General features: G+C 45.7%; 1 long non-coding RNA gene across 1 annotated transcript in view; it reads left to right on the top strand.

Annotated features, from left to right (window-relative positions):
* Positions 1-3,468: 3,468 nt before the first annotated feature.
* LOC115498841 overlaps positions 3,469-26,461 on the top strand; it is a 39,383-nt gene continuing 16,390 nt past the window's right edge. The window contains exons 1-2 of the long non-coding RNA XR_004344283.1: positions 3,469-9,300; positions 10,957-11,032. This is a non-coding gene — a long non-coding RNA (uncharacterized LOC115498841). The remainder of the gene's footprint in view (positions 9,301-10,956; positions 11,033-26,461) is intronic.

Genomic DNA, 26,461 nt, shown 5'->3' with positions numbered 1-26,461 from the left:
AGGCTGTGTTTCTTTTTCTCCCAGTGTCCCTGATGTCTCTCCCAGTTTGGGAAGGATAGGATAATAAATTGGCCACCAGCTTGGAAGAGGTGGCTTATAGGCCCAAGCCCCTTCGGGGGGGCAGGGGGGTAACTGGAGTGTTTCACTGTGACCCAGGCTCTTGATTTCTTATGGGCAGGTGTAGCCCCGGAAATAAATTACGTGGACTATACAGTCATGAGAAAAACTACATTCTTTTTTTTTTTTTTAACATATTTCTAATCCCTTCTAGATGGTATTTCTTTTTTTTAATTTTTTTTATTTTTTAACATTTTATTATTTATTTTTGAGACAGAGAGAGAGAGAGAGAGAGAGAGCATGAACAGGGGAGGGTCAGAGAAAGAGGGAGACACAGAATCTGAAACAGGCTTCAGGCTCTGAGCTGTCAGCACAGAGCCCGACGCGGGGCTCGAACCCACAGACTGTGAGATCATGACCTGAGCCGAAGTCGGACGCTTAACCGACTGAGCTACCCAGGCGCCCCAGAAAAACTACATTCTTAAGATGAGACTCTTATGAGTTGTCTTAATTTAGGCAGAGGCGGCAAAACATCTTACCCTAAAGTAGAAAAGCAAATTCAGTTTATTGACTTTTGCGACCTATTACAATGGCAAAGAAACCATGGGAAAATGCATATTTAAAGTGCTTAAAAGAGGGGCGCGTGGGTGGCTCAGTTGGTCAGGCATCCAGCTCTTGGTGTCAGCTCGGTCTTGATCTCGGGGTTGTGAGTTCGGGCCCTGCGTTAGGCTCTGTGCTAGCTGTGGAGCCTGCTTCAAAAAACAAAAAATAAAAAAACCACAACAGATAAGTAAAGTTCTTAAAGGAGCTTTTTTTTAGATATTTACTATATCAGTGGAAAAGCAAACATAATTTTTTTTTCAACGTTTATTTATTTTTTGGGACAGAGAGAGACAGAGCATGAACGGGGGAGGGGCAGAGAGAGAGGGAGACACAGAATGGGAAACAGGCTCCAGGCTCTGAGCCATCAGCCCAGAGCCTGACGCGGGGCTTGAACTCACGGACCGCGAGATCGTGACCTGGCTGAAGTCGGACGCTTAACCGACTGCGCCACCCAGGCGCCCCGCAAACATAATTTTTGACATCAGGTTTATTGAGTTTGTGATTTACCTCCAGTAAGATTCACCCTTTTTAGGTATACATTTTTATTATAAATTGTGACAAAAATATAGTTGTACAGCCACCACAATCAAGACATAGACTATTTTCAGCACCCTAAAACTTCCTGTTTCTTTTTCTTATCAGCCCTCTTTGTGCTACCCCTGCACCCTGGCAACCACGATCTATTCTCTGTCCCTATAGTTTTGCCTTTTCCAGTATGTCGTGTGAACGGAATTATATAGTAAAGTAACCATTCGAGTTTGGCTTCTTGCCCTGAGGCTCCATCCAAGTTGTTGGAGGCGTCAGTAATTTGTTCCTTTTTGTCGCTGAGTAGTATTCCGCGGTATGGATGCTCCGCAGTTTATCCATTCACCCACAGTTGGATTCTCTCCAGTGTGGGACTGTATATATAATTGCAAAATTGTTTTTCAATCAAAATCGTTTTTCAAAGTGGCTGTGCCATTTTGCACTCACATCAGCCGTGAATGAGAGTCCCGGTTGATCCACATCCTCGTCAGGACTTGGTATTGTCACTTGTTTGTTTTGTTTAATTTTTTAAAGTTTGTTGAGAGAGAGAGAGAGAGAGAGAGAGAGAGAGAGAGAATCCCAAGCAGGCTCTGCCCTGTCAGCTCAGAGCCTGAAGTGGGGCTCAGATTCACGAACCATGAGATCGTGATCTGAGCTGAGATCAAGAGTCCGGCGCTTAACCGACTGAGCCCCCCGGACACCCCAGTTGTTTGTTTTAATCTGAGCCATTCTGCTACATGTGTAGTATCTCATCGTGGCTTTAATCTGCAGTCCACAGCTGAGCATCTTCTCATATGCTTATTTGGTTATCTTTATCTCTTACTTGGTGAGGCATGTGTTCCAATCTTTTGCCCACTTTTTTTTTTTTTTTTTTAAGTAAACTCTATGCCCAACGTGGGGCTTGAACTCAAAACACTGAGACCGAGAATCACACGCTCTACCAACTGAGCCAGCCAGGGGCCCCTTTTGCCCACTTTTTAATTGGGTTGTTTGTTACTGAGTTTTGAAAGTTCTTTAGATATTCTGGATACAAGAATATATAGGTTTTTAAGGCCTTTCTACTTCAATGGCAAAGAAACCATGGAAGAATACATACTTAAGGCTTTTAGAACATTCTGGAAGTATTTACTATTAGAAAAAATAAAGATATTAAAGTTTTTTTATTTTCTAAGGAAGTTAAGTCTCAGGAGATGTATACCAGTAATGTTTATTCAAAGTAAATATGTCCACAATGAAACCACATTTCACAAGAGGACTCGCAGTGTCAGGGCCAAGAGTCACCATGTGCTCAGGGGACTGTCATATCCTGTAAGGCTTCATGGAATGCACAGCAGTCACATTTCTAGGGAGCACTCTCACCCACGGAAACTGCGTTTTGTAACATGCTGTTAGAAATGTCTTTTATCGGGGGCGCCTGGGTGGCGCAGTCGGTTAAGCGTCCGACTTCAGCCAGGTCACGATCTCGCGGTCTGTGAGTTCGAGCCCCACGTCGGGCTCTGGGCTGATGGCTCAGAGCCTGGAGCCTGTTTCCGATTCTGTGTCTCCCTCTCTCTCTGCCCCTCCCCTGTTCATGCTCTGTCTCTCTCTGTCCCAAAAATAAATAAACGTTGAAAAAAAAAAAAAAAAAGAAATGTCTTTTATCGGCCAAAGAAACATGGAATGTTTTTCTATTGATATTTTCTGATTTTTTTTAACTTATTTATTTGCATTCAAGGTATTTAGCATACAGTGTAGTGTTGGTTTCAGGAGGAAACCCAGTGATGCATCTCTTACCTATGACACCCGGTGCTCATCCCAACACGTGCCCTCCTTAATGTCCGTCACCAATTTGATTATTTTTTTAATGTCTATTTATTTATTTTGAGAGAGAGTGAGAGTGCATGCATGCCAGCTGGGGAGGGGCAAAGAAAGAGGGGGAGAGAGAGAATCCCAAGCAGGCTCTGCACTGTTAGCACAGAGCCTGACGTGGGGCTCAGTCTCACGAACCGTGAGATCACGACCTGAGCCGAAACCAAGAGTCTGACTCTTGGGGCGCCTGGCTGGCTCAGTGGGTTAAGCATCCAACTTCAGGTCAGGTCACGATCTTGCGGTCTGTGAGTTCAAGCCCTGCATCGGGCTCTGTGCTGACAGCTCAGAGCCTGGAGCCTGCTTCGGATTCTGTGTCTCCCTCTCTCTCTCTGCCTCTCCCCTGCTCACGCTGTCTCAAAAATGAATAAACGTTAAAAAAAAAAAAAGTCGGACACTTAACCGACTGAGCCACCCAGGTGCCCCCCATTTCATTCTTTTTGTATTAATAATATTATATTAATGAGCTACTGGGTGAGGAGAGAAAAATAAAGACAAACTCCATTATCCTCTGTGCGTGGAAATGAAGAGAGCAGGTGGCCTTGGGAATAGATAGATTTTGTTATCAGGGGAAAGGCTGTTGGTCACATGAATGGAGGGCTACGTCATGTCTGTTGGCCGGAGGGTGACAGGGGCTCTTGTGCCCTGATGAATGCCTCCGCAGTTGGCCCTTGTCTGCAGGGAGGAAGCCCAGCACGTCCCAAGAGGGTCAATGCTAGGGAGCTTCTCAAAGGATCAGGACCATCCTAAGTGAGGTCCCCCAGCAGGAAGGACACCAAAGGCTCCAGAGGCACTCTTGCGCTCGTGGTGGGGTTGGAGCTGGACAGGCGGGGGCTCCTGCAGGCCCAGCCTCCTCCGACTCAGCTCTGGAGACAACGGCTGGCCGTGCGTGAGCAAGGTAAGTCTGCCTTTAACCCTGGGGGCCTCGCCTCCCCTCAGCAGTACACAAGTGTCTGCGTGACTGGGACAGTGCTAGACAGTGACCAGGGGCTGTGACAAGGCACAACTGAGCTCGCTAGCCTTTCTCATCCTCTCTGGGGTGTTTGGAATGATAATCTGTTCCCTTTAGACTGAGTAAGAGCTTGGGTTTCTTGGAGGACTAGAGGGGGAGGCTTCACGTGTGAGCGATTGGACATATGGGGTTCCAGCAATTAATAGGAAATAGGAAAAATAAAAGAGATGTGGCTGTATTTACACATGCAGGTGGTAAAGAGGAACAAGCCAGAGGGGGACAGATGATGGGAAAAGAGGAATCAGGATATTGTGAAGTTGACCACTACTACCCCTCCCTATCCAAAGGACCAAACAAAGTCTATCACGTGGGCTCCATGGCCCCACGCCTTCCAGGTTCATTTCACACTATTCTCTTCTACTCCAGTGGCCCTGGTCTTCTCTCTAGTGCACACACCGCCTGCCTCAGGGCCTTTGCGTATGCTGTTCTCTCAGACTTCAGCTTTTTTCCCACAGTTCTTCCCCTGGACCTGACTTCTTTCCTGTGAGATAGACAAGGAAGGTATTAGTGACTCCTTTTAAAAGAAAAAAAAAAATCAGAAAACAAGGACAATCTAGATGAGGAGAGGCCATGACTTGGAGTAGGGGTCATTGATGAGAAGAAAGTATCAGAACCAGAGATTCTCTCTGGCTGCCCCTCCCCATCCTCTTCCACGATTCCTCTCCAACTTCCCTGCCCTCTTTTCTGTGTTTCCTCTTTCCGTGTCCCTTTCTCCTTTCCTCTATCCGTCTCTGTTCTTGTCCCCTTCCTCCTGAGCCTCCCTCACCCCAGGGCCCCTGACTGCAGAGGGTGCCATGGTGAGATCTTCTTGCTAGAGCTTACCCTTCTACCAACTGCTCTCTTAGAACGTGGCCTCTTCCTAGAAATTACCCTGTTTGTTCCTCTTGCACCTGTGGGCGTATTGCTTCTATTCACGGTGAAGTCCAGACCCCATCTTCCCCAGGAAGGACCCCCTCAGACACAAAGGGCCGGGTTTGGACGCTGCCTCACCATTTCAGCCAGTGGCAGCGTGTATGCATCCATAGCACTGTCTTTAAAAAATGGGTTTTTACACCATTAAGCCCTGCCTGGTGGTAGTTGAAACCCATGGCAATGCCTCTGACCGCTTCGGTGGTTTGTACAAAGGTTTCGGGGACTAGGAACCCAGTCAGGTGAAGTCACATCAATTCAGAGAAGAATCTCAGGAAAGTAGGGAAAAATGAACCCCAGAATGTCGGAAGGGCAGGAATGACATAGCTCCAGACACTGCCCCTCTGTTCTTCCTCCTTCCTGTTCCTCCCCGTCTCCCTTCGTAATTTTGCTCTGCACGGTGCGTGTAACGGCTGCTCTCTTACCCAATCTTCGGGTCCCAAAGGCTTCCATTCCCAGTGTCCACTACCTACTGGCCAGATATGTGTGTTTGTGTGTGTATGTAATATATAAACTTTGTGTAGGTATATGTACAGTACATGAGCTACCCGGTTTCTACATATGACAGTTCCAAATTCTGAGAGATGGACTCTGGTCAGCCCAACATAACATAATCAGAGTATCGTTCATAGGCTGTGTGGGTCACCCCAACCAGCTGTGGCCAAGGAGGGTCACTAACCTAAAACAAGGCCACCTGGGACAGTCAGACCTGTGGCAGGAATGTGTCCAGCAGAGGACGGAGGAGGGTGGACCATGTGTGCACCCTAAACTACGTGTAGCCCCAAACTGCTTAGGTCCGATGACAAGCGCAAACAGGATGAGGTCACTGTAGGACTTTTTTCTCTTCCTAATTCTGCTATTGTTTACTCAAGAAGAGATGTATTTTTCTAGTTGGAAGCCATAAGAAGAAGCAGCAACAGTTTAAGGTTCTGCTCTGGAGAAGATGGGGGGAAAGTGGGGCTATTTAGATAGGCATTCCTCGTGAGTCTTCCTTTTTAAAACAGGCATTTTTATTAAGCTGGAACTGGCTATGATTCAGAGAGTAAAGGAAGGATAGAGCAACAATTCCTGATGTATGAAGCAGCCGTAGAAGAGAAGGAAGTCCTGCCATTTGCAACAAGGATGGACCTTGAGGACATCACGCTAAGTCAAATAAGTCAGACAGACAAAGACAAATACTGTACAATCTCACTTAGATGCAGAATCTAAAAAACCAAACTCACAGAGACAGGGACTATAATGGTGTTTTCCAGGGGCATGGGGGTGGGGGAAACGGGGAGATGTTGGTCAAAGGGTACAAACACCCAGTTATAAGATGTGTAGGTTCTGGGGGGTTTAATATACAGCTTGGTGACTATAGTTAGCAATACTGTATTAAATATTTGCAAGTTGCTAAGGGAGTTGATCTTGCATGTTTTTACCACACACACACATACACACACACACACACACACACACACACGCAAAATAGTAATTTATGAGGTGATGGAAGTGCTAACCTTATTGTGGTAATAATTTCACAGTATATACATGTATCAAATCAGCCATTGTGTGCCTTAAACTTACACGATGTTGTATAGCAATTATATCCCAACAAATCTGGGAGGAAAATAATTCCTGACCATAAACGATACAGACCTTAAGCCCTGCAAGAGTTTAAATGTCAGGCCTGTCAGCACAGCCGGGGCCCTGAGCTCTGACTAGGATCCTTTCCCGGTGCCGAGCTGTCATTTAAGGCTGAGTCTCTGTTCTTGACCTTAAATTCCCATTGTAAATAAATCCACTTGTGGCTGCCAGCAGGGAAGGGGCAACAGCCGCGATCACTGACAATTCTGTTGCGGGAAGAAGAAGAGAATGTGAGTAAAGAGCAAGTCTCCCCTCACATCCGTTAGCACTTGGGCAAAAGACCACCATTTGCCTGAAGCAACGTGCTGAGTAATGTACACACAGGTTATGTCACTACAGCAAACCTATGAGGGGACTATTGTTAACTTTACAGAACAGGAAATAGGGTCAGAGAGGTTAATGAACTTCCACAAGCTCGCAAAGCTAGTATGTGGATTTTGCACCCACGCTCCAGAGCTTGTGTTCCTGCCCGCTATTGTAATGATTTTGCAGATAGCGGGGCATGTTCATATCCGGTATGTTTTCCTTCCTCTAAACTGTTCCGTTTTTAGCTGTAGCGAAATGATGTACATAGGGTTGAACTGCTGTGAACGAAAGAAGTCAGTAATGAAAACAATTTTAAAAGACTGCAAAGCTTTTCATTATAATCTTAGTTCCTCAAATTCAATAGCGAGCCCTCACACTCTGCATTAGATACTTTATATCCTAAACCTACAGTCTGTGGGCCCACGTCCCAAAAAAGATCCCATTCTGTGAGTAGGATGATACTGCTTATCCTCTTTTAGCACGTAGAGCAGATGTAGATTCGTGTACGGTGTTAGAAGGATGAGCAACCCCCCGTGGTGGCTGATGGGCATTTGCCCGTGACGGCACCCCACCACGTGTGTGCTGTGGACCCTCTAGATCTGTGTCGATGACTGCATATTTGTTACAGCATTTGTTATAAATAAGGAAACAGCCACCATGACATGGCTAAGACAGCTTTAAAGCCAAGCAAACAAATATAAAGCCAGCAGTTACTTGACACGCCCACATCCCAGCATCCATGGATGGTGTGGTCGATGAGTAGACAACGTCCATGGGACAGAGAACCTTTTCCAAAAGGGACAGATGGTGACCACTGTTCTCCAAGAGCACTGCAGTTCAGCCACGGGCCCTGTCAGCTGAGTGCATTGCCTCCTGCTCGGACAGAAGAGAGCAGGTATAATGCAGCACCTGCTAGACCTCGGACCGGGCAAAGGACCCACCCACCCTGCCCACAGGGCATCAAGGCTGTTGACAAAGGCTTATTCAACATCAGTATGATACCTAGGAAGTCACAAAAGGCCCGGTTCTTCAATCAGTTTTATTGAGACTATATTATTTACATGCAGTAAAATTTACCTTTCAAAAAGATCTACAGTTCTATAAATTCCAACAAATGCATGTGGTCATATAACCACGCCACAATCAAGACATAGAATGCTTCTGTTATTCGCAAAGTTCCCTCCTGATCCTTTGTTGTCAGTCATTTCCTCCCCACACCAGCCCCTGGCAACCACTCATCAATTCTCTGTCCCTGCAGCTTTGCCTTTTCCGCAATAAATGGAATCATATGGTGTGTAGCCATTTGAGGCTGGCCTCTTTCTCTGGGTACAATGCTGGTTTCTGCATGTATAAGGAGTTTGTTCCTTTTTACGACTGAGCAGTATTACTATGTAGTAGTTAATTTGTTCGCCGGTTGAGCCACATTTGGGTTATTTCCAGTTTGGGGTAATTATGAATAACATTGCTATAAACCTTCACATACAGGTTTTCATGTGGACGTGGTTTGCAGGCTGGACGGTCTGGTAAGCACATGTTTCCACTCCAGCCGTGCATGAGAGACCCCCTTGCTCCGATCCTCACTAGCATATGGTCTTGCCCACGAATTGACTCTAAAAACAGTTAAAAATAGTTGCTAATGACGGGCAGAGTTTGTTTTGTTACCTAAACGCAACAATTCTATACACTTTAGATCAATCCGAAGAAGTTAATGATGAAATAAAGTGTTGTTCTGGGTAACTGCACCCTTAAATTACGGCTTTTTCCCAGTCACTATTTAATTAAAACTCTTACAAACATCCTAGATACCCAGGTAGCAGGTAGAATAGCAATTGATCTCATGCTCCACGGATATTTTTAAACATTCAAATGAGGTTGTATTTTCATTAAAAGGAAGCTTTCAACTTCCTTAACGTTGTTTTGAAAAGATTGCGAAGATTCCTGTGCTCTGGGGAAAACCAAAACCAGAATTAGAACAATGGCAACCTTGGACTGTTCTCATTTCTCTTGCAGGAAATGGCTTTTTTTTTTTTTTTTAAGTTAGCTGTCTATATGCTACATATGGATTATCTACTTCCAGAATTATACACAAGCAGTTTAGAACATTGAGTTGCTCCAAATTTGCCTTGAATTCACCTCCCTTCCCAAGACAACCGATTTTTTTCCAGTTAACCCAGGCATACGTACTCCAAATGAATGTTAAATAATGAGCATCAGTCCAAATGGAATATAATTGGAGTATTAACTATGTGATCAAAATAATTATATAAACCAGCGTCAGGACAAATCCAACTTGAAGTCGTCACCATCTTTGGGGCATTGATTCTGCAGCTGTCCTTCAGTAGCCTGGGAAATTGAGCATAAAACGGAGGAGCTATGTCGGCCACAGAGTGACGGGGAAAGACACGGAGGAGAACCACGTGAGCAGAACTTTTCTTTCCTCCCGGGCCTGTTTTTCCAGCAGTAGTTCACAAGCCAACTGAACATTATTTGTGAAATCCACACGTGGAGGCTTCTGTGAAGATTTTAGCTACCTGTCCCTGGTAGAATTGTTGAATGTTTCAATTACTAGGTAGACAAGGGGCTACCGATTTAGTCTCACAATGGCTCCTAGATGGCTCTGAAGTTGGTTGAGATTTACAGGGCTATCCTGGGAATAATGAGAAGGCAACTGTCAGTCAGGTCCTGACCCTGAACTACCAAAGCCCCAAAGAAGCTGAAAGGTAGGCAGGGAAAGTCTCACAAAGTGGCTCTGTGACTCATGATAACCTTCAGGAGTCCAGCAAAATTATGTGTTTCCTCAGCAATTAACCCCAATAAAAGAGAACAGTGTGAGGATAGAGTGGAACCAACAGTGGTTAAGCAACGACGATGTGCTAATAGTTCATGCTGGAGTCCATTTATGAACTTTCAAATCCTACCCACCGACCTGTGAAAGAAATACTACCTCTCATAATTACTCATCACTGGGAAACTGAGGGTCAAAGAGGTTGCTAACCTTACTCATGTTACCAATTAGGTGGCCAAACTCACAGTCCCACCAGATCTGACCCCCAAAACCCCGCCCTCACTTGTGGTCCCAGGAAAATACGGGATGCCCACTTAAATGTCCAGGAAAACAACAAATATGTTGTTAGCATTTGTACGTCCCCAATATTGCACGGAACATGCAGATATTAAAAAGTATTCCTTGCTTAGCTGAAATGTAAATTTAACTGAGCTATACTTAAAAAAAATATAACTATATTTTTGTTTGCTAAATTTCACCACCCTGGCCCTCACTGAAGTTTTCTGGCCACCCAATGGGATTGCCAGTATTCTGCTGTTTGTTCTCCCGTATTAGATCATTGCACGAAGATTCCTTCCCGTTGTATACGTTGGGGGATGGAGTGAGGAGGAAGGGGTCTGAGGGCGGGCTCCTCCTGAGCACAATCATGAGTGGGAAAATAATAAGCATTTCCTTTTTTCGGGATCACTGAGCTATGCTGGGGTTGGAAAACGCCTGGCTGGCCAGGTCGTTTTCCATGATGTCCACGTGGCTGGTTTTGAGCTTTCCAAAGTTTGTCTTTGTGGAGCCCTGGCCTCTGAGATACTTTGTGCACAGCTAACTTTGGGAAATGCTACAAATGGCACCCCTTGGAGAGTCGTGGGCACAGGAGATCACTGTAGGTCCTGAGAAAGCCTATAGGAAAGACTGCAGTTGGCCTTCTGCAACTGAGAAGCTGTCACGCTCCCTGAAAACAACAGTGGGAGCCCCTGCCTTTGGGATGAGGGGAAACTCGGCCCTTTCTCGGGTTCCCTTCTGAGACTGTTTCTGAGAATCCATGAGCCATGTTGATATGTTCTTTTTAATTTGGGGGCCTCGGAAGGGAGCTGGGCCAGCAGCACTCAGCTGCTAGCACTGAGCTTATGTGGCGCACAAGTCCTTAGAGGTGCCGCTGTCTGGATTGAGCTGCACCCCGTTTACACGTCCCTTCCTGCCACCTTGTCACCTGCTTGCCCGGGCTGCTGGGCTCCTCCACGTTGGTTTGCCCTGGGCTTTGGCACTAGCCTGCTCCTTAATTCCATTTTTCCAGCACGGAAGAGGCAAGCGGTGTTGGAAACCGGATGACTCCCAGAACCTCCACAGTGTCCCCTGCACGAAGTGTGTCGGTAAGTGCTTAGCAACCGGCTAGACGAGTTTGATTCCTAGTGTGTGTGCTTCCTGTGGTGTAAATACCCCGCCGCCGTGGCTGATTTCATCGAGGGGAGTTGGGAAGAGATGCGCAGTGGTGCGACGTCCAAAGAATTTCCACCAACTGACACGATAGCCCTCAACAGTACAGGTAATAGAAAATGTCGTAAAATAATTAAGAAGCAATGAGCTTGAGTATTTGTTAACTCTATTTTTAATATCACTTATTAAATGTCAGTTGACATAATTTAATTTTTAAAGTTTATTTATTTATTTTTTGAGAGAGAGAGAGAGAGAGAGCAGGAGCAGGGGAGGGGCAGAGAGAGAGGAAGAGAGAGAGAATCCCAAGCGCGGAGCCTCATGCGGGGCTCAAACTCACAAACCATGAGATCGTGACCTGAGCAAAATCCAGAGTTGGACGCTTAACTGACTGAGCCACCCAAGTGGCCTCGTAATTTAATTTTTAATGACGGCCATGCCTACCAACTAGCTTGCAAAATTCATGACAATTTTACCATTTGTCGGAAGTCCACACAGCTAGCTCCTGCACACCACTGCGGCTTCGGGGTAACTTGCTCCTTAGCCTCCAGCCTGGCTCCAGATTGCACAGCCTACAACTCCCACCCGCCATCCGCCTCTCCCGTCCCCACCCCAACCGAAGGAAGGCCCTTGAAACCGTTTTTGCCCTACCCAGAATCCAGGCCTGACTTTCCCCCAGAAAGAGTTTCCCCCAGAAACACTCTGCAAATTAATGAAGACAGACTTTTCTATTACAAGAAATGCCTTTACCTTGAGTCATCCTATTTCAGAACAGGATACTTGCCTTAGTTTGCATATATATAACGGGTATCAGTGTATTTTTCCCAAAGCAAATGAATTAACTGCACCTCCAAAGGTGACTTCTAGACTCTAGTTGGAAGTCAGCACAATGGAGAACCACTAAAGCTTTAGAATTGGGGGCCAGTTTTTTTCCCCAAGATTTCAGAGACTTCTGGGCCAAATCTTAGATGGGGCTCCGAGCCTCTCAGCATCCCTCTTCCCAATTGCTACAGAAGAAAAGATTTTCCCAGACATGTGGCCTATGGGGGAGGCTGGTGTTGTTGGTTGTATTGCCTTTCCCCAAAATATGTTGGAGTCCTATAAATGTGGCACCTGTAAATGTACCTTACTTTGAGGGATTGCGTTGGGTGGGTGGGTGGGGGTGTCTCCTGCCTCTTTTCTTCCTCCTGTGGACCACACTGCTTCAAAGAACCTGAAAACCTGCACAGGAATAAACAGATCTCTGCATAACTAACCCCGGGTCATTCTGTCCTGATCCTAAATCATCCTTAACTTGTGACCCATGCAAACATGCATTCACCTCTACCCCAAAGGTTTATCACTAGCCACAGACATTTCTCTCCCCATGCCTCCTAAATAAATCACTTCCCACCTAGGGTCTGAGAGTTCTGGAAGTCTCAGGAATTGAAATAGTTCACCTTGGAAAACCTTAATTCAGTTGGTTTTTGTCTCACAGCAGATGTTATATAAATACTTGATTATTGATAACATTCCCACTTCGCATAAATGTTTCTGCCATGTTGAAGGCGATGAGAAGAGAAATGGTATAATTATGGCAAACTAATTTTACTAATTACTCAGAGCATGACAGGGGTTCCAAAAGATGAGTGGAGAGAGGACCTGGGTGCCGAGCTCTGAGGTTCCAGGGTACACGGTGGGCCAAGCACTGGGGTATATGGGGGTTGGAGAGCAGCCAGTGTCCTCGGCTGACCAATTCAGCAGCCAAGGGTATGGCTGAGACCTTTCTGGTTCCAGCTCCCAGAACTGTCCCCGCACCTCTTCTTCTGATCCCTTCATTCACGGCTTCCTGCCCCCAGGCCTAGTTGTTGGCATAGTTGCCCCCAGCCGCCAATCTAGGTGGCCAGGCCCGCTACCCCTAGAGGTTCAGGAGGGGATGGAACTCCTGAGCTAAGTTCAGAGGAGGAGGTTGTCCAGGCCACCATTGTGGCAACTCCCACCCCAGGCCATCTGTACCTGCTGCCACTGTGGGCGTGTGCACGTAGATCCTCTGCAGGGTTTTGCCCGACTATTCCCGAGTTGTTATGTTGTTGTTTTACTGCTTCTGAAATACCTAAATCCAAGATCCAGTCACCTGGGAACCCCTGGAAGAATAATTCTTCCAGAATTCTGGCCCCAAGTGGCTAAACCTGGGATGATGTGCCCATGGTAGGTCATGAGAGGTGACGTGATTGGTGGCCTCTAATAAATCTCTCCTCCCTGCATCTAGGACCTGGGTCGTCTCCTCCCAGTGGCTCACACTGGCCTGTGTGCACCAGCACAGGTGACCCAGGCAGAGGCTTCAGAAGCACAGCTACATGGGCGTCTATCCTTGTCTGCCAGAGATGTCATATGGAAGAGAACTGAGGCTCCCTGGCTGGAAGCCCCAGACATTTGCATGAGGCCTTCTCAGACCCTATAGCTTCATGAGTAACCCCCCAGAGGACTGCCCAGCTGAGCCCAGAATGGTGAGCAGGTAATGGTGGCCATTGGAGCTGCTAAGATTTGATGTTGGTTGTTACCCAGCAATAGGTGATTACACACTACCCTTGATCTGCAGAACTTTCTTTCATTCACTCAAGTCATACCTTCCGGAGCACCTACTGTGTACCAGACTCATTGACAGGGAGCAGGGAGACAAAGAGGAACATAGAATAGCTTCCAGCAAAGAGCTCAAGGTTCCAGGTTAGAATATACGACATCCTGGTCAGGGCGCCAATAAGAGGTTCATGGCAAAGATGGGATCTCTCCTTCTTTCTCTCTTGAATTAAGTGAATCCTTCATAAGGCACTCCTATCGAGTGCCAGGTTCTGTGCCAGGCACAGCGGTGAACACAAGAAGCAAGACCCATGGAGCCAGTGGCATTTAAGACAGACACTTCTGGTCCCGTGCTTGTCTTTTGTCCTGGGAGGAGACGCCTGCTCTTCTCGCCCCAGTACGTATGTGGTCTACCTGGGGGGGGAGGGGGGGTAGCAGAAGGAATAACATTATTTCCATAATAAATACTTTTGAGCAAGGCAACCATTTAATATTCTTTGTATCCAAGTGATTTAGGCCAAAAAGTAATTTCAGCGAAGATGTTGTTAATTGAGATGTTGGCAACAATGGCATCTCCAACGCCTTTCTGTGAGACGCGTGGTGGTCGTTCCTGGGCAGTGAGTATCAGTGACTTGATTTCTCCTTCCCTTCTCTCAGCCACCTATCTATGAGTGGCCTGAGAAGGCAGAACGAGGCAGGAGTTAGACGTGGCTTCACATCTCCTAACAATAGCTGGGGACAGGAAGATGGCTCCTTTGAGGGCATCTGTCTAACTCTTCTGGAGTGGTGTCATTGGAGGTGTCCCAGGTTGGGTTCTCTGGGAAGCACACTCTGAGATGGAGATCAGCCGCTGAAGTTTGGTAGGGAGTATTCTCAAGATCAGCACCTGGGGAAGAGGAAGGAAGGAAGCGGGACTAGACCAGAGAAGGCGGGCTTCAGCCAACCCCATGGGGAGCTCAGAAGCTGGCCTGGCTTTTCAGATTTGTCTTACACTGAGGGGCCAAGGCCTTTATACTCCTGAGTCAACCACTCATTGGCTTCCCAGGAAGTGGGGTTCTCTGGGGCACAATAACTGTTTTCAGGCAAGGTAATTCCTCAAGGGGGATGACAGCTGAGGGCCACCTGCTGGCAATATTTCCGGCGGCTGACAATCTAGTTCTTTAATTCTAAATGGGATCTGGGTACATTCCAACATCTACCACGGAGGATGAACAGGATCTGTCCTCAAGATAACAGGAACGTTTTGTCGGTGCTGAACTCTGCCTATCATTCTTTTTGGGCACCTGTTCTTCCTATATAGTAGGTAACTGGCTCCGTCTCCTACAATGTTCTCCCATTTGACCATTTCAGAATAAGCATGATTGTGATGATAATGGAGGTGAGGAGGAGGAGGAGATCTGAGTTAGGAGATAAGCTATTCGTTTAAAGACTTGCACTCTTAAAATACACACAAGCAATCCTCTGTTATATTTGCTGACCAAGAGGGGTGCCTGGGTGGCTCAGTCGGTTAAGCGTCCAACTTCGGCTCAGGTCATGATCTCATGGCTTGTGAGTTCTAGCCCCGCGTCAGGCTGTGTGCTGATGGCTCGGAGCCTGGAGCCTGCTTTGGATTCTGTGTCTCCCTCTCTGCCCCTCCCTCTCTCGTGCTCTTGTCTCTCTCTGTCTCTCAAAAATGAATAAACGTGAAAAACAATTTTGCTGACCAAGAGACTAAATAGATGAACACATTTTTTAGTCGGCTCATCAGTATCTGGCGGGAACCTTTTAACAGACCGGGTTTCAGCCTGAGGAATCCACGCTGGCATATGGGGCTTGTTGCTGTGTGTGGTCCAGGCCTTTTGGGTTATGCTGTCAATCAGATAAGCTGGGGAGAGGAGCCAGTCTTCCCTTGGCTCACGGAGGGTACTATGGCCTTGATGCTTACAAGGATGTGTGCAGTGGAAGCCAGGAGATAATTTAGTTCAAAAATTTTTTTCTTTCTCAGAGTCACGAAAGGTATTTATCTCTGATCTCCACAAACCATAAGTACAGAAAAGTGCCATTTTATAGTAGGTAAAATAATGTACTTAGTCCCTTTATCATCTCTGTCCGAATTCACATACCATATGTGAAAACGACCCTTTTCTCTCATCAATTACAAAACAAATATAGAAAGGTTTTTCAAACTAGTCACTATAAGGAGTCTGTTAAAACAAGCATCTCTGTAAGACAGAAATATTCTAACATGTGCAGAAGTAAAAAGATGAATATATGAACCCCCCATGTACTCACCACCCAGCTTCAATAGTTACCAATATCTTACAAATCTTACTTCACCTATCCCCTTGATTTTTTTTCTGGAGTGTTTTGAAGTAAATCCTAAACATCATATGATTTCACCGGTAGGTGAATATTTCAGTGTGCCTCCCTACCTGATAAGGATGTTTTGTTTGTTTTTTTTTTTTTTAAGATAACCAGCATGGCACTATCCTAAAAATTTTGCCATAATTCCTTGACTTCACGTACTCTTCAAACTTCTTTGTCTTAAAAATGTCGTTTCAAGGTTGGTTTATTCGGGTTGAGACCCAAAGAAGATCCATACATTGCATTCGATTTGAATGTTTCTTAACCCCTTTTATTCGATTCTGTTGCACACTTTTTTAAATAATGCCACTGATCTGTTTGAAAATGGGTTATTTGTCCTGTAGAATTTGCACATTTTAGATTTGGCTGGTCGCTGCCTCAGGGTGTCATTTAACCAGTTTCTCCTCCAACTGTTTCTCCTGTAAAATGATATTTACGTCTTGAGTTGTGATTAGATTCAGGTTCAATTATTTTAGGCAAGCATTCTTCCTAGGTGGTGGTGCACCCAACTATTGTTTCTTGTCACGAGGTGTGTTATTTCTGCCAATCCCAGGTTTCCCAATGCCTGTCTGTCCTAGATCAGCCAGCGGGTCAGACTGATCACTCCATTAGGAAGCCTTTCATCTTTAGATGTGCTTTCTCTTGGGGACATGCTACCCTTTCCTGCCCTCAAAGGCTCGCCTGATATTTGGCAGCATTCACCGATGAGTGTAGCCTAGATCCACTATTTCAAAGTGGCAAAATGGTAATTATTAAACTTTCTGAAGTTATTGGCTGGAATTCTTCTGTTGAAACAAATCAGAAACAAAAGACCTTCCCTCATGAATTATCAGGCAAGAGTCCATTTCAATGCCATGGTTAAGTGTGTGATATTGTTTGATTTATGTTGACCAAGGGACTCCTAAAGAAAAGAATGACTTAAACATCCATAGCAGCAGAATTTGGGAGAGAGCCTGGCCGCTGGCCTGTAGGCTCGATGCCACTCTCTTCTTCCGTGTTCTTTCCGGGCCCTCCGTAGGGGCTTTTAGTCCCATTTCAAAGCCACATCAGCTGGGACCGTGCTGTGGCAGTCCTGTTCTTTTTCTTTGGTCTTTATACTTTGTCTTGATAGTATCTATGCTCTGCCTGAAATATATACAATAGTTTCCCTTATTTTGGGAAAAAAAAATCCTTCTCTTATGCTGTAATGCCTAATGTGTGAGTTCCTACAGAGTTTCTACTGAGATGGTGTAGCCATCTTTCAGTTCGGTTTCCATTCATCTCTTATACCTCATGCCTTGACCAAAGCAAATCCTACCATTTCCCAAATATGGGCTGTGCATTCCTTCCGTCACTTCTTTTTTTTTTTTTTTTTCAACGTTTTTTTATTTATTTTTGAGACAGAGAGAGACAGAGCATGAACGGGGGAGGGGCAGAGAGAGAGGGAGACACAGAATCGGAAACAGGCTCCAGGCTCTGAGCCATCAGCCCAGAGCCCGACGCGGGGCTCGAACTCACGGACCGCGAGATCGTGACCTGGCTGAAGTCGGACGCTCAACCGACTGCGCCACCCAGGCGCCCCCCTTCCGTCACTTCTTTACTCACACTGTTTCTTCTGCTAGAATTTGTCAGAGCTTCCTATCCCCAAAGATTTGGTTCAAGTGCCGTGTCTTCGTGAAACCATTTCTAATTATCCTACCAGAAGAAAGAGATCAAGTTCCCAGTTGCCCAAAGAAATGTGTACCCGTGTGGGATATAATCTATTAAACTTTTGAAGAGATCTGCTAAATAATGCAGAGAGACAATAACAGACGCACACAAAATTTAGAAATGGAAAATAAAGGAGAATACAAGCGCGTTATTCTGGTTAACAGAGCTGCTGTGATTGAGCCATGGATCCAAGCTTCCCAAGAGCTTGAGAAAATGAGAGAAATGCTTAAATTATGTGATTTTCAGTACTGGAAGAAATCTTTTCAGTTCCATAGTGGTATAGGAAAATTTTCTGGGCTCTAATTTCCGAAATAAACTTTTCAGAGGGGGTTATATGGGTGGTATCGTGAACATCATTTTATAGCAAGAGCAGAAATAAATTTCATGTGGCCGTTTCTCATAGCAGCATTAGATAATCTTATGTGGAGCTAATCAGATTTAGTTCAAGTATCAAGGCTTCTGGTGTTCTAATCTGATCAAAGGAAATTCCGAATACTTACAGGAATAAATGGAACGCACATGCTACATAGGCAATCATCTGGGTTGACCACCTTTCCCATCCAGCGCGATGAGCTGGGTAAACGATAGTTTAAGTTGAACCTATTGGTGAGAGTATACATCGCTTGATCCTATATTTTGCTGCACAAGGGTTGGTGCATATAATTTGGAAACCAAGTAAGCAGGTGGTAGGGTCAATAACCTTCTGTGGGAATTGAGAAGTTAATCTGTGTTCTCACTCAGATGGAAGGTCATTGTGTCCATAGTTAACTATAGACAAAGCTAGGGGTTCCCTAAAAAGGCTGTCTTTGATGGGCTCCTGAAATTGAACACCAGGATCTCTAGAAAACATTTTAGGGCCTAGACATTTTTCAAAATAGTTTTTAAAAATTATCCTACAATCATACTATGACCTCAGTAGCTTTCTTCTAGAATAACTGGTTCTCTACGATATGGCTCCTGTCTGCCTCCATGGGAATGTCCCTATGTAGCTTGACAAGGAAGCTTTCTTCAAGGCATTATTTCACGCCATCCAAATATTCAACACTGGATTTTGCAGAATGTCTGATGAAGATACTTGTTGCTTTAATTTATTTAAGAAGTTTTTTACTCTGGAAAATTTCAAACATACATAAAAGTAGAAATACTGTAACTAACCTCCAGCTAAAACAATTATCTACATTTTAATCTGCTTGTTTTTAATTATAACAGTAAAACACATGATAAAAGACAAAAATCAAAGAGTACCAAAAGACATTAAATAAGGTCCCTTTTGCCTTCTACTCCAAGAAAACCTCTCTTAACAGTTCTACAGTATCCTTTCAGAAATGTTCAGCACATATATGTATGCACATTAGTTCTTTTTAAAAAATGATCACACTGTTTTTCTTACAGGTATTTTATTTTTCTCTTATACATACTGGTTTTCACCTTGCTGCTTTTTTAAACTTAATAAAATACCTTGGAGAGATTGCCATTCTTCTGGGTATAAATCCACTTCATTCTTTTATTAGTAACAAAAAAATCTCTCTCTTTTTTTTTTTAAACAATAATCACCTTTATGTACTTCTGACTATATACCTACAGTTGTTCATCTTTCTTTACATATATTAACTCTTAATCCTCACAACATCCCTACATACAATTATCCCATTTTACAGATGGGAAAACTGAGGGACGGAGAGGTACACAGCTGGTGAGTGTCAGAGTCTTATGCCCTTAACTACCTCACTGGCCTGCTTCTATGTAACACAATGTTGTCCATGGTACATGCTATTCCACTGCATGGACCTACCATACTTTATTTATTTATTTATTTAGATTGTTTCCAATTTTGCCTGCTTTATTAGCAATGCTGCTGTGACTTCTGATTGAACGTGGAAATTTGAACACTAACATTTATTGCCTATCTCTCCTGAGACCCCACTAATGTCACAGGAAAATTGTATGCATGCACAAACACCCAGAAAAAAAACCATAGGGACGAAGATAACAGGGAAAGAAGGTGAAAGTACCAACATTTTGGAAGCCTGAAAAGTAGATAGATGACCAGTAACTAAGAACCGATCAGAGAAAGTTGAAACCTTCATGGTATTGGGCGAAACCAAGAAGCAGATCTGTTGGTGTTTCAGAATCTCAGGAAGGTCAGGCACCTGGAGCTTCTGAAAGAAGGAAGGTGTGGCTGAAAACAAGATAACTGGTTGAAAATGTATGAGATGATAACACTTTTAAACAATAATAAAGCAGAATATTCTCATGACCTTGGAATCGGGAAGGATTTCATACAGAAGAAACAACAGGCACTAACCATAAGGAAAAGACTGGTAGATTCAATGACTTCTCTTCATCCGAAGACACCATAAAGAGAGGACAAAAGAAAACCACAGAGTGGGAGACAATGTTTGAAATACATGTAAATACAACATAGTATTCAAAATACATGAAGGACTTTTGGCAGTAAGAAAATAAGAAAAAGAGCAAATTTTAAATATAAGCAAGACACTCCAACAAGCTCTTCACAAAAGAGAAAATCCAAATAGTTGATAAACAGGGGGAAAGCTACCCAATGTCATTTTTCATCAAGAACCTGCAAAGGAAAGCCATAATGATATATGCTTACGTACCCGGCATATTGGTAAAATTTGAGCAGTTCTAATAATACCAATTGTCGACAAAGAAAGGCACAGACACTGTTGGTGGGAATGAACCAGGGGTAGGGACCTTGGAGAACAGTTTGGCATTCTATGACCAAGTGTGAGGTATGTGTCCCCTATGACCTAGATATCTTACTACCAGGACTACAACTGTGATTCTGACACCAGTTCTGATGTGGGGTTTTTTTTTACCCCCACACCAAGCAAATCTCCCACACCAGATCCCACAGGCTAAAGGCTCAGTCCCACAAGACTGCCCCCGTCCCTTCCAACACCAACCACAAGTCCAAGATGTTACCTGGTTCTTCTGACCAATGGGCTGTAAATCAGAGGTTTCCATGACCCCCTCCTTGGAGTCATTAATTTGCTACAACAGCCCACAGAACTCAGGGAAACATTTTACTCATAGATTGCCAGTTTATTATAAAAGGATGTCACTCAGGAACAGCCAGATGGAAGGAAGAAATTCATAGGGCAAGGTATGGAGAAGAGGTGTGGAACTTCCATGCCCTCTCCAGGAGCACCTCCTCGTGTTCACCAACCCAGAAGCTCTCAGAACCCTCTCCTTTTGGGTTTTTATGGAGGCCTCATTACATAGGCATGATTGATGAAATCATTGGTCATTGGTGATTGAATCAACTTCCACCCCTCCCCCTCCCCAGAGGGGAGAAGGTGGTGAGGGTGGGACTGAAAGTGCCAACCCTCTTAGCATTTGGTTGGTTCCCTTGGGAACCAGCGCCCCACCCCCCCCATCCTTAGGTGACCTAGGGACTTCTCAAGTCACCTCATTAACATACCAAAAGACACCTTTATTACTCTTACCACTTAGGAAATCCCAAGGGTTTCCTGAGCTCTGTGCTGGTCACAGGATAAAGACTAAACATATATTTCTTATTATAAATCACAATATCCCAACACCCTACAGAGATCTGTGCAGACAGGCACCAGGATGTATGACCGAACAGGCTCAGGTCGTTGTTTCACAAAATAGCCTCAAAGTAGAAACGACCCAAGTGTCCATTAACAATAGAATAGATAAGTAATTTCTGGCATAGGCATTGGTTCTGTGGGATCCTGTAAACAGTGAAAACAAATATAGACTTCATGCAATAATACAGATGAATCGCAAAAAAGTTTGAAAAGCAAGATGCAAAAAATGCAATATGTCATTTGTAGAATTTTAAAAACATCTAAGAGCTGGAAAATGTTAATTCTAATAATGTTATTTGTCTAGTCAGGCACGACACAAAATCCCAAAGTCCATCGAGGAAACTCACGTGGCCCAAGCTGCCTCCTGGGGACCTTTCCAGGGTCTCTGTGCATCCCAGCCTCAGGAGATCTGGCCCTGCTTCAAGGCCAACTCCTGCTTACCTGGCTTGCCTACCCCCTAGGCCTGCCCCTCAGAGCCCTTCTTATCTCTCTGCTGAGCTACCCCAGCCAGGCGCCCAGTTAGCCTCCCTTGCCCAAACCCGCTGCCCCCCAAAGCGTGTGTACACAGTAGCCTAACTGCAGGCCTGGGCAATGAATGCGGCTCTGTGGTCAAGACGGTGGGCCCCTGGGCTCAGACTTGGGCTTCACATCACTTAAAGGCTTTGTGATCTTGAGCAAGTTACTTAACCCCTTTGTGCTTCCCTCTCTCACCCCCAAAACGAGCATATTAATAGAACCCACTTCATAATGGTCATTCTGAGAAATAAACCAATTAGTGTACCGGGCCCGGCCTAAGTACCTCAGAAATATTCATTATCATTACCTGGAGAAGGTACAAATGACATCAGTGATGTGAATCCCCCATGTTGGAAACTTCTCACCGGGCAGTTTTCTCCACGGCATCTGCATCTTGTCCATCGTGGCCACCCCCCCCCCCCAGTTCTTTCCCAAGGCCGTACTTCTCCATTTCTGAACTTCCTTTGCCCCTACCCTTTGACTCCGTTCTGTAATTTCTCAGACAATGTAGCTGCCCCCTGGGCCCCCACTCAGTTCCAGGCCTGCTCCTGTCTCTGCTCAGCCAGAAGCTCCCACACGCCCCCTAAGCACAAGGCCACCCACCTCAGGTGACGACCAATGCCAGGGACAGCAAATCTTCGGTCCCCCCAGCTCCACTGAGCAGGAGGGAATTCGTTTTCCCGTGGAAATGAGTGATGCCAGTGCCCTTCAAATGGAGAAGCCACTACAGTCACTCCGGTCTTCAATAGCAAAATGTTCCTTGTCCCTTATGAACAAATGCAGCCGTTTTTCCTGTTTGATTTGCCTCGGCCGTCTTCCCAGCAGAACGGAGGGTGGGGACACCGTGTTCCCCGCTGGTTCTGCATCTGGGCTGTCATCCTGACCAGCCGCTGCATGGACACCGTCTATGGAGTCCAAGGTTGATCAGGTTGGAGAAACAACTATCCACATAATCCTCATACCTGACCCCGAAGGCACACTGTGATCTTTTCTCCGAAGGGACATTCAAGTTGGGGGAAGGGCAAAGAGTTCTTATTACAGGTGCCTGGGAGCCCTGATCTGGCCCTCTTGAGAGCCACTGGAGGCTTGGCTGCATGTTGTTTTGGGGGGCTCCCCGCCTCCAGTAAAGTAGAAGAGAAAGACACCTAAAGCCTTGGAGATAAGAAAATTCAGTTTGTAAAAAGCAGGACTCTTGGAGCAGATAGTCACAATGTGATGGGAAAGGTGACACCACAGCATATTTACTTTAGAAGCCAATTATGCCAGGCGCCTGGGTGGCTCAGTCGGTGAAGCATCCGACTTCAGCTCAGGTCGTGATCTCACAGTTTGTGGGTTCGAGCCCCACGTTGGGCTCTGTGCTGACAGCTCAGAGCCTGGAACCTGCTTTGGATTCTGTGTCTCCCTCTCGCTCTCTGCTCCCTCTGTCTCCCTCCCCCACGTGCTCTGTCTCTCTCTCTCTCTCAAGAACAAATATATTCTTTTAAATTAAAAAAACATAAGCCAATTATGCCTCATCTCCAAACAGGTGTGGTGTGGGATCCACAACATTCAGAAGCAAAATATGTCCCTTTACCATATTTTTTATCCAAATCCAATTAAACATAGTCTGCGCCTCCACTTGACAAGAATACCAAGAAATGCACTATCAGTCAGGTTGTGGGGTGCCCCCTGCTTGCCTAGGATGCTATGAGTCTGTCCAGAAAATGTGGGGAAAGGCCTTTGGTTTTTAGGCCATCCTGAATGAGCCGGTGGTCTGGCCCCAGCTAACTGTGCCAGCTGCTAGGACCTGTCGGAAGGTGGACGGCCATGTTCTTCCTGAGCAAAACTTGGACACAGAGATCTTTAGCCTCACAGCTTTGGGTCTGGTTGTCTGGTCACCCTATCCGAAGTCCTGCCACCAGCGGGGTGCTGCAAAGGAAGTCGGGGGTGGAGAAACCCACCCAGTCAGGCCTGCAAGATCTAACCCTTGTCTCAGGGGCCAGACCACTCCTCATTTTCTCAGCCCCCTTGGCCTCTTGGTAGGCTGGGCAAATGGAGATTGGACTACAGAAGAGAAGGCGATTGATGGAAACAGATTCAGGAGTGGTATGAACAAGGGCACTCGGGCAGCCTCCGGACCAGGAAAAGGGGAGGAAACATTCTCCTGGAGGCTGCAAAAGAAACACTGCCGGGTCGACACCTTGATTTTAGCCCAGTGAGAACTATTTCAGATTTCTGACCCCCAGAACTGTGAAATCAGTTTGTGTCATTTCTTTCCTTTCCTTTCCTTTCCTTTCCTTTCCTTTTCTTTTCTTTTCTTTTCTTTTCTTTTCTTTTCTTTTCTTTTCTTTTCTTTTCTTTTCTTTCTTTTCTTTTCTCCTTTCCTTTCCTTTTCCTTTCCTTTCCTTTCCTTTCCTTTCCTTTCCTTTCCTTTTCTTCATTTGCCTATAGCTGGCATACAATGTTACATTAGTGCCGGGTATACAACATAGGGACTTCTCTGGTCACCGGCCCATTTGTCACTGTCCACCACTACCTCAATACCATTGACTAGATTCCTTTTTTTTTTTTTTTTTTTTTTTTTTTTTTTTCAACGTTTATTTATTTTTGGGACAGAGAGAGACAGAGCATGAACGGGGGAGGGGCAGAGAGAGAGGGAGACACAGAATCGGAAACAGGCTCCAGGCTCTGAGCCATCAGCCCAGAGTCTGACGCGGGGCTCGAACTCACGGACCGCGAGATCGTGACCTGGCTGAAGTCGGACGCTTAACCGACTGCGCCACCCAGGCGCCCCTAGATTCCTTTTTTTTAATGTTTACTTATTTTTGAGAGAGAGAGGCAGAGCGTGAGTGGGGGGGGGGGGGCAGAGAGAGAGGGAGACACAGGAATTGACAAGGAATTGACTATATTCCTTATTGCTGTGCCTTTCATTCCCATGACTTATTCATTCCATAACTGGAAGGAAGCCTGTAACTTTCCCCTCCACTCGTGCCCCCCTCTCCTTTTCTCTGGTAATCATCAGCTTGTTCCCTGTATTTATAAGTATCATTCTGCTGTTTGTTTGTTTATTCATTGGGGTTTTTTTTGGGTTCCACATATAATGAGATCATATGGTATTTGTCTTTCTCAGTCTGACTTATTTCACTTACCATAAAACCTTCCAGGTCCATCCATGTGGTCGCAAATGGCAAGATCTCATTTTTTTTGATGGCCGAGTAAGATTCCATTGTGTGTGAGTGTGTGTGTGAGGGTGTGTGTCTTCCTCATCTATCTGTCTGTTGGGAAACACTGGGCTGCTTCCATATCTTGGCTGTTGTAAATACTGCTGCACTAAACATGGGGGTGCAGGTATCTCTTCAAATTAGTGTTTTGTTTTCTTTGGGGAAGTGTGTGTCATTTGAAGCCTCAAGTGCGTGGTCATTTGTGACAAATGCAGACCCTTTCGTCAGGGGACAATTGAGCTCTGTGGCCCAGACTTTTGAAAATTAAAGTTTTAGCAAGGTTAGAGAAACCCAGCCCCTCCCAGGACCCCGAGGCGAGGCTGCGAGCCTGCCTTGAGGGGGGATGGGAAAATATCTTCATCTCCTTCACACGAGCTCGCAGCAGGATGTAAGACACAGCTGATTTCTCAATCACATGATCCTGTCACTCGGGAACATCTGAAGCCCTAGTCATGGGGCTCTCCTCCAGGACCCCTGGAACTGGCAGGTTTCTGCAGTGCCTCCATAAAGCTTGGGGCCTCGCAGGTCCAAAACCAATGCTTAGGGGCGCCCGGGTGACTCAGGCGGTTAAGCGTCTGACTCTTGATCTCAGCTCAGGTCATGAGCTCCTGGTTCGTGGGATAGAGCCCCACGTCGGGCTCTGTGCTGACAGCCTGGAGCCTGCTTGGGAATCTCTTTCTCTCTCTCTCTCTCTCTGCCTCTCCCCTGCGTGTGCACAGGCTTTCTCTTTCTCAAAATAAGTAACCTTTAAAAAAATGTTTAAAAGAGATAAGTGAAACCAATGCTTAAATAACTCATCCTTGGCTGGGTGAGCCTCTGTCATCTGGACTACCGAAAGTCTGCCGACCAGTTCTTCCTAAGAGGAGCTCCGATGATGGCCTCCTAAGAAGGGCTCCCTGGGGAGAGGCAGGGCTCATTGGAGACCCACCAGCAGGGTGAGTCTGGGCACAGTGCAGCTGAATTCGGGCACAGCAGGAAGGAGGGATGAGGTCCAGGCCGTCCATGCGGGGCGTTGCCTTGGCTGGTGTCTCGGCAGGACAGGGCTCCCGCTGCATACTGTCAGGCTGCAAAAACAGGGCATTAACATGTAAGAATCCCGCTTATTGGGGGGAAACCTACAGCCTATGGGTTAACCGTGCTTTGTTTTGCCTTCCTAAGATAATATTTCATATTTCTGGGGCGCCTGGGTGGCTCAGTCGGTTAAGCGTCCGACTTCAGCTCAGGTCACGATCTCGCAGTCCGTGAATTCGAGCCCCGTGTCAGGCCCTGTGCTGATGGCTCGGAGTCTGGAGCCTGCTTCAGATTCTGTGTCTCCCTCTTTCTCTGCCCCTCCCCTGCTTATGCTCTGTCTCTCTCACTCTCAAAAATGAACAGATGTTAAAAATTTTTTTTTATTTTCATATTTCTAATGTACATGAAAGGAATCAAACCTTTTTACTTTTCTCATCAAAACTTTAGGTCGTCTGGTTAAAGGCAAGCGTAT

The sequence above is a fragment of the Lynx canadensis genome, chromosome D3 (genome assembly GCF_007474595.2).
Source record: "Lynx canadensis isolate LIC74 chromosome D3, mLynCan4.pri.v2, whole genome shotgun sequence".
Taxonomy (NCBI): Eukaryota; Metazoa; Chordata; class Mammalia; order Carnivora; family Felidae; genus Lynx; species Lynx canadensis.
This window is presented reverse-complemented; position numbering and strand designations above follow the sequence as displayed.